We start from the raw sequence: 9,966 nt of genomic DNA, 5'->3' as shown, positions 1-9,966 counted from the left end.
ATGGTTCCTTTTTAGAAGTGGTAGATCAGGGTTCCAGAAGTTCTTAAATTATGATTATTTCCCATTCTTAATGCAAAGTTTCCCTGGTAAATGGCACCAGGTTTCTTTGGGAAGTCTAGAAGGAAGATTTGCTGTTGGAGAAAAATGGCACTCACTGGGACATGGAGACTGATTGTGGGCAGAAAGTATATTGGGAAGCTCTCCCAATGGAGGGGGTCTGAAGAAGAGACATCAGCCCGCTCTCCCAATGGAGGGGGTCTGAAGAAGAGACATCAGCCCCCTCACCCACCAGCATGGTGGGGGTCTGTAGAGAGACTTCAGTCCACTCCTGGAAGGGGGGATTTGAATTTATATGGAACTGTCCTAGGTGGGGAAATGATAGTCAGTGGGAGAGGGCCGAGGGTCTGAGTGAGGTGCAGGGGCCAAAAGGGAGCCCTAGAGGTGAAAATTTTCCCTTGTATGGCTAGGGGGTAGTGGGTTAGGGAGTAAAGTTTCCTTGGAATGATGGAGGAGCAGGTGTTTCTTTGATATATAGGGAGTAAAGGGGTTTTTATCTCCCTTTGATATGCTGGTAGGAAAGGTTTCCATCTCCCTTTGATATGCAGGTAGTGAAGGTCTTTATCTCCCTTTAGTCCCATTTCCAGGTGGTTTCTTTGTTCAACCTTTGCAGAAGTGCTGTGCTTTCAGACACATAGGCTATGAGGGAGGGAGCTTGTCTTTCCTCAATGCATATAAGGGGGAACTGAGCTACAGATTGTTAATTATTGCAAACCTCTAACATTCCTATCTCTTTATATATATATATATATATATGGGGACCCAGGTATTGGGGTATATGGTACTGGGCAGGATGGGAGGGTGAGGGGATTTGGGGAGTTGTCTTGATCTGGTTACTTCTTGTTGTCAAGGGGCAGAGAAAAGAAGTTCCCTTCCATCCTGTACAGTGGGCTGTGGTTTCAGGTCCTGCAGGGGTTGATATTGTTCACACAGCAGAAAGACACCAGTTACATATTCCTGGGCTGTTGACTGTACAATCTCTTGTATGAATTGGACAAGAAGCTGTAAGAGACAAGGACCAAAAAGAAGCAGCAGCAATACTACTTCAAAGACCAAACCCTACTGTTTATTTAAATTCATGTAGCAATTTATTAGCTGGACTGAGGAGGACTCAGAGACTTCCAGTCATGATAGGTAACTTTGGAATCCCAGTTTGCACATCCTCACCCAAAATAGGCATCCTGAAAGAGGACCGAGGCTCACTTATAACTGACCTCTTGTACAAATTAGCACATGAAGGATAGATACTTACTGATACGTGTGGTCTGGTCTGACCTGACAGAAAAGGAATGTTGTGGAAGTGTTGTGAATGTGGAAAGCAGAAAGTGGAAGGATGGAAATTGAATTGGGATGAAGTCCATCAGACAAGATCTGGTAAATTGAAAGTGTAAGTGAAAGGACATAAGTATTTGAAGACAGAAAAGAAAGAAAAAATTAATACACTTCTTGAGTTGGGTTTTCTTGCTTTGAAAATAAGTGAACAGAAAATAAATTCAGTAATATTGAAACATACCAGAAATGCTGAACTTGGTAGCACACATACTTCTGGGAAATAACCTAGGGGGAACCTAGGTTAGTGAGATAGAAAGAGAAAAGGAGATAGGAAGAGAAAAGAAGCAGCTTTGATTGTTACTTAAAGTAAGCTGTTCTTGAAGGGTTGGTAGGGTGACCTCAGTCTATTACTAAGACAATAGTGGGATAGCTTATATGTTTCACCTGTTAATGTCTATTAAACTACCATCTATCAAATGGTATGTTCACAGCATTAGCAAAAAAGGAGTTTTACCTTTTCCATAAGATCAGAAGTAGAGATTCCCTTTTTCCTTTCTGTTTTCAGACCTTTGAGCCATTAGGAGCACAACCAAAATTCCTATTGGGATGGCAATTAATAAAGGCATCTATTTGTTCATTTTTTAAAAATTTGTAGTTTTGTACAATACACCAAACAACAGCAACATGGGGTGAGTAGAGGTGGGAGGCATTTACTTTAAGAAGGAAGATGTGGGTAATTTGGAGCCAAGGAAATTTGTTTCCAGAATATTTTTTCTGGATCAGTGCAGTGGAAGTTGGAAGGCATTAAACCGGAAGTGCAACCATTAAGAATTAGGGAATGTTATGCATTTATATATGTAAAAAAAATTTGTTAGGAAAATGGTTGTAACTAAATCTTTTCCAAAGTGTACTATGTAGATTTTTAACGAAAGATAACATGTATTGCACAAAATTCTCAGGCATGTTAAATAATTATAAACCTGACACAGAAAGAGAGAGGGGGGGGAGGGAGAGGGAGAGAGGGAGAAACACTAGTCTCCCCTTCATGAAAGGGAATCTGGATCCAGAGTTTTTATTGACACTTGGGGAAGCCATGGACACCCTTAGCCGCTTAATCCCAGTCCTCAAAAAACCCCTGCCTCCTTTTCCCCTCTTGCTTGTTTGCATGCAGCTGTTCAGTTTGTTTTCATTTTGCAAGAAACCATAAGCAGCCCAGGGCAGATGCTATATCTTAACTATGGAAAACAAGCTACCCAGAAATGGAATGGCCTAGCAGGGTCTTGACCCTGAAACCAGGAGCCAATAGCCCCAGCTGTTCCCTGTTTCCCAGATTGTTGATACATGCTTTTTGCTCAGAGGTAGAATCCCACCTGGCAGCACAGGTGTCCCTCATCTCTGACACAAAGAAGGTCATTGGGAACCACAGATGCTGACCTGAACAGTTGGTCTACCCAAGGGACTGGCCATGATGGGACCTCTTCCCCTGCTCTTTTGGTCCTTTTGTGATGTGTAAGTAATAAAGTAGTCATTTGCTGAAAATCTCTGTTATAACTGAGGCTGTGTTCCCAAAACACACCATGTAACAACTTGCTTCACAAATTTTGGCACAGCAAGCAGGGTGCAAGGGAAAGTATGGAGTGTATTGATTCTTTGGAGTTTCTCTTCATGAAAATTGCATTCCTTTTGTTATATACTATCTAGAGCATCTTGGAGAACACAGGACTCATGTCTCTTTGGACTTAACTGAAGGTTCACCCTTGTCCAGCCTGGGTAGAGGTACCAACTCATGGCTGGGGGACCTAGAGCATGCCGTCTACATCCTTTGGGGAAAGGGTGGTGATGAATGAGATTTTGAGAATATCCCCATGAATGCCAGGGATTTGTCCTGCTGGTTCCATTCTGATATCTGTGAGATTGGGGCTTCTACCACCTGGTGTATCCTCCTTTGGCTTGTCCTTATTCTGGCACCAGGCATACCTATGCTCAGGCCACTCAGGTTGATCTTGTGGTTAGTGTGGTTAGGCTAGTCATTATTTCAGGAGACTATTAGAAATGAATATGGAGACCCAGAAGTGAAAATGAAAGTATGAGTTTTCACAGAGGAGATATGGGTTATGAAAGATAGGTATGAACAGAAGCCTGGAGAGGACCTCTTGTGGCCATCCTGACTTTATGGTGAGAGTGCCGCTACCACCCTGATCAACCAGGCTGAAGAGAGGAGTCTTGGGCACCTTGTGACTAACCCTATCCTTGAACAAACTCTTAGTTGAAGTTAACAGAGGAGGAGGCAGGGGGTGGGGAAGGAGTGACTGATGATGTAGCCACCTCAGCTCTGCAGCCACAGCCTCTGCTTGACTGGTTCTTTCAGAGAGTCAGGTGAGCATATCACACTCTAGGTGACTTCCCCAGAATTCCAGCTAAGCCTTAGAGCATGGAGGAAGCTATGGTCACACAGCAACAACTGGGTGTTGGTGCATGGATATTCCCTCCCTGCTGGAAGGATGTAGCCCCTCACCAAATTTCCATTTCATGGTAGGACATTGTGATTAGAAAGAGGCTTCTGAATGGGACAACAAGCTAATTCCCCTTCTACACCCTGGGTTTTCCTGGGAGTTGTGACTGAGCAGCTTATCATATGGTCCTTGTCTGGGGAAAGAATGCCTTACGAGGAGGGTGTAACTGCCATGGTAACTAGACCACCTGACAGACCAGTGGGTAGTTCATGCCTACTTGTTAATTCAGCAAAATCCTGAAACTTACCTGCTGAGTCAGCAATTCTTCCTCTCAGCTCTCCCAGTTGTTGAGCTATGTTCTTGTGGCTCCTAGAGCAAAGGGTTCCAAAGGACACCATAGATGGGGATCTTCAGTGGGGAACTTCAGGAAAAATATAAACTGGAAGGAGGGCCATGGGCTCAGCAGGACAATCTGTCCTTGCCTGATACCCTCTCCACAATCCCCAGGCAGGAGCAGTGGAAGAGGAGGATCTTGAAGATCTTCCCACCTCTCCCTTTGGCCCCAACTGAGGACCCTGGCCCCAGACCCATACTGACTTGTCTCTCTGACAGAAGAAGGGAAAAAAAACAGGAATTCATAGACCCCTGTATTTTTGAACCAGAAGTTCCTAGACACAGCCCAGCATTACTCCTTCTTCGAGAGGCAACTTCTGGCATACTATTGGGCCTTGGTGGAAATGGAAAGGATTACTAAGAGCTCCCAGATCCTCCTGAGGCCAGAAATCCCCATCATGTCCTGGGTCCTGGGTAATCAGTATACTCTTCATCTGTCCACAACGGAGTATCATCACATGGAAGTGGAACATTCAGGATCACGCTTTCTTGGGCCCTCAGGGAATGACACACTTGCATGAGAATATGGCAGACACCCCCTCAACAATGATCTTGTTGCAACACCAGACGGGGGTCCATCCCTCCCTGCATTGGCATCCTGGGGACACCAGCTCAAGGGTGCTCCACAAGATGCTTAGCGCTGGTTCACTGATGGATAAACCAAGCTGAAACCATCTGGCTTTCACTGGGAAGCAGCTGCTCTTTCTTTGCCTTGGACAGACTATATACCATCTCTGGCATTGGAAAAAGTGCCCAGTGAGCTGAACTGTGAGCAGTCCTCTCAGCCCTGGAACACTTGGATCCAAGCACTTTGGTGTATCTGTTTGCTGACTCATGGGCTGTTGCCAATGGCTTAGTATTCTGGTGAGATTCATGGAGGGAATGTGATTAGAGAAGTAAAGGTCCCCAGTGTGGGGAAGGGACCTTTTAAAACAATTGGCAATGAGGGAAGACATTTATGTTAACCACATGATGCACATGGCAAGGGCCTCTGTCATGATGAACATCTCTATAATGACTGGCACATGGCTCGGTCATCTTTCCATTAGCATTGCCACAATGACCATTTACCAGTTTGATAATCCCAGTAGTTGTTGCTTCTGACAGGCTGTCAAAGGATGTGGGGAAGAAAAGTACACAGCTAATGGCTGTGCTTTTATCTTTGTCCCAGGCAGCAAATGAAGGACTTTCTGATGTTAGTTCAAATGTAAGATAGGAAAAATCAGAGTGGAATCAGCAGGAAAAATCCTGGCATTCATGGAGGGAGTCTCAAAATCTCATTTATCACCATCCTACCCCCAAAGGAGAGAGACAGCATGTCCTAGGTCTCCCCAGCCATGTGAGGTACCTCTACCCAGGCTGGGCAAGGGTGAGCCTTCAGTTAAGTACAAAGAGCCGTGAGTCCTGTGTTTCCCAAAATGCTCCTTTGTAATGATTTAACTGATAAATAATGTTCTGAGCTGCTTTTTGCCCCTGTCAAGCTCAGAAATCCTCCTGAGAGGGAATTAGATAACAAGCCCAGGGGATGAGGACAGTGGACTTAAAGCTGAATTTCCTGTGATTGCTTCTGCCATTTGGTGATCCACCACTGAACTGAACATGGAAATTTTGACACACTGAAATTATGGATCCAGGTACATGGAGTACCTCTCATTAAAAGAGTCTCAATCTGCCATTTAACAATGTGAGAGATGTCAAGTATAAGCCAGAGCCCATAAAGGGTGTTTAGGGGTTGTTCCCAGACGGGCTGCACCGGGTTGTTCGTGACAAGTGGAATGCATCAGCCCTCTCCCGCCTTCCCAAGGTGTCCTGTGCCTTGGTTGTGATAGACACCTATTTAGACTATGGCTTTGCCTTTTCTGGTTTGTCATGTGAATATGGTACATAAATGGGATATCTTAGAAAATCAGTTCTGCCATCCCTTCAGGTACCCAGATGACATCTCCTCCCCTGCTTTATTGTACAATCCACCCAATGATGGGCTCAGACTCATCACACACACACTGGTGTATGTGACTCATCACTCACACACAGGGGGCCTGCATTGTGGAGAACTTTAATGGTGGCCTAAAAAAGGAGATTTAGTGTCTACACACTGACAACTCCTATTGGATCGACTGTCTGCCTTACTTGAACCCTCTGGAAGCTGAACTCAGCAGTTCCCTGGAAGAGATATATGACCTTATCCCACTTCCTGGTGCAGGGAAAGGGCAAGTATGGGGAAGGAACCCAGGCTTTGCTGTATGTCTGCCCTTATCCCCATCAGGATGAGGATTAGCTCAGAAATGAGGACCAAGGACACACACTTGGGACTCTCCTTTCCAGTCCCTGTCAGAAGGATCATCCTGCCTTTACCCCATTATACCATATGAGTTCCAGGATGGTAGGATAACAGGAGTGGGCTTAGAAGTGTTTAACATACATGGGGTGACAAATCTGGGGACCTGGATCCGCAGGCCCCAACAATCACATACTGAAAGTTAGTGGACAACATCTACCCCTGTTTGGGCCACCAGTTTCCTTGGAATGGTACAGTTTTACCAGCCTCAAAATTGAACCCTGGGACAGAGATAACAGCACAGCCATCAGCTCTGCACTTTTCTTTCCCATACCTCTTGACAACCTGTCAGATGCAAAAACTCCTGGTATTATGAAAGTGGCAAATGGCTTAGTCATCTTTCACTAACATTGCCGCCAGGACCAGTGACTCTAGGGGTGGGCCATGCTCTTCGGGGTTTATCTTCCTTTGTGGGGGAAACAACCCTCCCACCATTTGGGCCACTCCCTGCATAGGTTAGTAGAACGATGATGGGACAATGCACCTTGGGTTTTGACCATCCCCTTGAAAATTCATACCCAATCTGAGATTTCTCATTTGACTGCTCCCTTTAATTTATTATCCAGAGCAAAATGTGATTTGCCTAAGGCAGAGGGGAGGAGTCCATGATTCTGGACTTCCTTCTTTTAGCGGATCATTATTGCCCTGGCTGGGATTCCATGCAAATGAACACATGATACACAATCTGTCAGCTACCTTGGCTGATATTACTGAGTCCACAGCACAAGCCCCTCAGGCTAAGCAAAAATCATTAGACTCTCTAGCCAAAGCAGTGCTTGATAATTGCATTGCCTTAGACTCCTTCCTAGCCCAACAAAGAGGCATCTATACTATTGCTAACATCTCCTGCTATATGTAGTTAATACCTCAGGGGAGGTAGAACAAGAGGTTACTAAAATCCAACAGTAAGCCCACTGGCTGCAAAGTGTACAAACAGATTCTATGTGGGACCTCTTCAGTTGGCTCCTGGGGGAGAGGATTGCAGGGCATGGAGGCAATCATTACTTCAGACAAGCTTGATCACCCTGCTTAGAGTAATGATATGCTTAGGAATCATCAAAGTCCTCTTACTGCAGCTGCTGTTGTTCCCAAACCTTTACAGTCAACAATATTGAGAGCCATGGCCAGTAGGCATGACCCGTCTCTGCCTTTGCGTCTGAGGTGAGAGGTGGGCTAATGTGGAGGAGTTCGCGAGGCCTGGTTGAGAGGCTGAGGGGCGGACTGCTGGAGAAGTCACAGACACACTCAGCATCCATCTCCTTACTGACACACACACCCTTTTCCACTCTTGCTTGTTTGTAGGCAGGTGTTCAGTATGTTTCTACTTTGCAAGAAATCTCAAGCAGCCGGGGGGAGGTTAGAACTCAACCATGAAGAAAGAAGCTACACAGAAATGGCACAGCCTAATTGTACCTTGAACCTAAGCAGACAGCCCCAGCTGCTCGCCAGAGCAGAAACTCTACACAGAGGTTTCTTGATGCATGCTTTTTGCTCAGTGGTAAGGCAACCTCCCCTGAGTATATAAAAATGCAGCACTCATGCAGCACAGTTGTCCCTCATCTCCAAAATGAGGGGTATGTGGAGGCACCATCCACTGACCCCGACCCGAGCAGCTGGCCTCCCCAGGAGACTGGCCACAGTGGGACTTCTTCCCCTATTCTTTTGGATTCTTTACGCTGTGTAAGTAATAAAGCAGTCATTTGCTGAAAATCTATGTTGCACCTAAACCTGTGTTCCCATGATTCATCATCTGGCAGCTCACTCCATAGCACTTGGTCACATCAACATGGCTGATCTTTAGTCTCCAGCCCCTGTGAGAGTTGAGCTGACATCACGTGACTGGCCTTTAGTCTGCAGCCCCTCCAGAGGCCAGGCTGATGCCACAGCTCCCCTCACAATGGACTTCATAAAGTCTTGGTGAAGGCAATTATATTTGTGTCTTCTTTCTTTTCTCTAAGTTGCAAAAATTCGGCCATTTTATTGGGTTTTCAAAAGTATCCTTTTGGTTTATTGATATGTATTAATAGTAATTTTTTGTTTTGTGTTTAATTTTTGCTTTTGTGTTTATTAATTAATTCCTTTGAATTTCTCTGGATTTAATTTATATTTCTCCTTGATTCTAGAATTAAAATTTAGCTTTTTTTTTGTTTTAAACTCTATTAGTTTTCAATAAATGCTTTTAAGTTATAATTATTGTTCTTTTTACCATCTTTGTTACCATATTTGACTGTATCACATGGGTTTGATAAACAGTTTTCTTGTCATTAATTTTTTCATTATCCATTATTGTAACTATTGTTTTGATATCCTCTTTAAACCAAGAAATATTGAGTGCTTTTAAAATTTTTAAGTGCATGTATTTTTTAAAAATCTATTCTTTTCTTGTTAATATCTACTTTTTAAAAACAAATCAATTTTATTGATACATATTAATAAAGCACACAATTCATCCAAAGTACACAATCAATGGTATTTGGTATAATCACATAGGTGTGCATTCATCACTTCAGTCATTATTGGAGCATTTTCATTATTTCAATAATAATAATAATAAACAAAAACAGGCAAACAAGAAATTTCTTCACCTCTCAATCTCTCTGTTTTTCCTGTGGTACATAGCTGCTATTTTTGGCTATTCTTACACAATAATTTACTTTCATTAAGCAGTTTTTTTGAGATATACCATACGATCTATCCAAAGTATATAATCAATGGCTTTTAGTATAATCACAGTGTCATGCATTCATCACCACAAAAAATTTTAGAACAATTTCATTACTTCAAATAGAAAAACTCCACACCCCTTAGCATTCCTTCCCCAGCCCTACATAATCACTAATCTAATTTCATTTTTATAAATTAATTTATGTTTAGCTTTTCTACTTTTATTGCATTATTGTGAGAGAATGTACTATGCATATTTTTTTCTTTCTTGTACTTTATGAGATTTTATTTTAGGTATGACCTAATATATGGGCAATGCCTATAACTCTTTTCTGTTTGAAAAACAAATGTATCCTCTACCTTTTGGACCAAGAAGCACATCTAATTCCAATCTGCTCTCCCTACTTCCCTTCTCCTCTCCACCTCTTCCCATCTCCTCTGACCCCCAATACCACCAATTTCAAAATTCTGCTCTGGGTTGATATTTTAACATTCCTGCATTAAAATAGAGTTATTTTATTTTATTAAAATAAAATGATTAAAATAAAATTATTTCCCCACTTCCTTTCTCCCTCTCCCTCCATTTCAGTGAGACTTCTAATAAATTTTCATTTCTGAGATTTCTCTTTCTTTAACCCTAATTTCTAGGTATATTTGGAATTTTTATTCTAAACTATCATTTACTTTTCTTGCATTACACTTTTACTCCTTTTATAATACTTTTTCGACATCTATTTGTACTTCAAAAGATTATAATAGTTTTTTAGTTTTTAAAATATTTACTCGGCT

This window comes from Dasypus novemcinctus, chromosome 1 (genome assembly GCF_030445035.2).
Source record: "Dasypus novemcinctus isolate mDasNov1 chromosome 1, mDasNov1.1.hap2, whole genome shotgun sequence".
In the NCBI taxonomy this organism is placed as follows: Eukaryota; Metazoa; Chordata; class Mammalia; order Cingulata; family Dasypodidae; genus Dasypus; species Dasypus novemcinctus.
Note: the sequence above shows the minus strand (reverse complement) of the source record.